Source organism: Gossypium hirsutum, chromosome A06, assembly GCF_007990345.1.
Source record: "Gossypium hirsutum isolate 1008001.06 chromosome A06, Gossypium_hirsutum_v2.1, whole genome shotgun sequence".
NCBI lineage: Eukaryota > Viridiplantae > Streptophyta > Magnoliopsida > Malvales > Malvaceae > Gossypium > Gossypium hirsutum.
The window spans coordinates 109,042,108-109,042,743 of record NC_053429.1 but is presented as its reverse complement, the minus strand read 5'-3'; the positions used below and the strand labels follow the sequence as shown (position 1 = coordinate 109,042,743).

Genomic DNA, 636 nt, shown 5'->3' with positions numbered 1-636 from the left:
TGAGTAGAACCGCACAAACTGTCAATCTTTTTATTTAAGAGTTCTACTGGGTTAGATAGCATAGTAATCGCACCGAGGTTGAAAACACCGGTTGCTTTCCTCGGCTTTGTTCTCATAACTTGCCACTGATAGTTATTCAGTAACATCTCCTCAATAAATTCATAAGCCACATCAGGTGTTTTATTATTCATAGTTCCTCCAGCGGCTGCATCAATCATCTGCCGAATCGAAGAATTCAGGCCATTATGGAATGTTTGAACCTATAGCCAAAGCGGTAACCCATGGTGAGGGCACCTTCTCAAAAGGTCCTTGTATCTCTCCCATGCATCGTAGAGTGTTTCTAAATCCATCTGCACAAAAGAAGAGATATCATTACGTAATTTGGCTGTTTTAGCCAGTGGAAAATATTTTAATAAAAATTTTTTGGTCATTTGTTCCCAAGTAGTGATTGACCCTCGTGGTAATGAGTTCAACCACTGTTTAGCCTTATTCCTTAATGTAAAGGGAAACAACCGAAGACGTATGGCGTCATCAGAAATCCCATTAATTTTAAAGGTATCGCAAAATTCTAGGAAATTTTCCAAGTGAGCATTGGGATCCTCGTCCTGCAAACCATCAAACTGAACAAACTGTTGT

The 636-nt window shown here is 39.5% G+C and overlaps 1 non-coding gene across 1 annotated transcript; it reads left to right on the top strand.

Moving 5' to 3' along the window:
• The first annotated feature begins 276 nt into the window (after window positions 1-276).
• Window positions 277-383, top strand: LOC121231616 (small nucleolar RNA R71). The gene has a single exon (XR_005929672.1). It is a non-coding gene; the product is annotated as a small nucleolar RNA R71 (small nucleolar RNA).
• The last annotated feature ends 253 nt before the right edge of the window (window positions 384-636 follow it).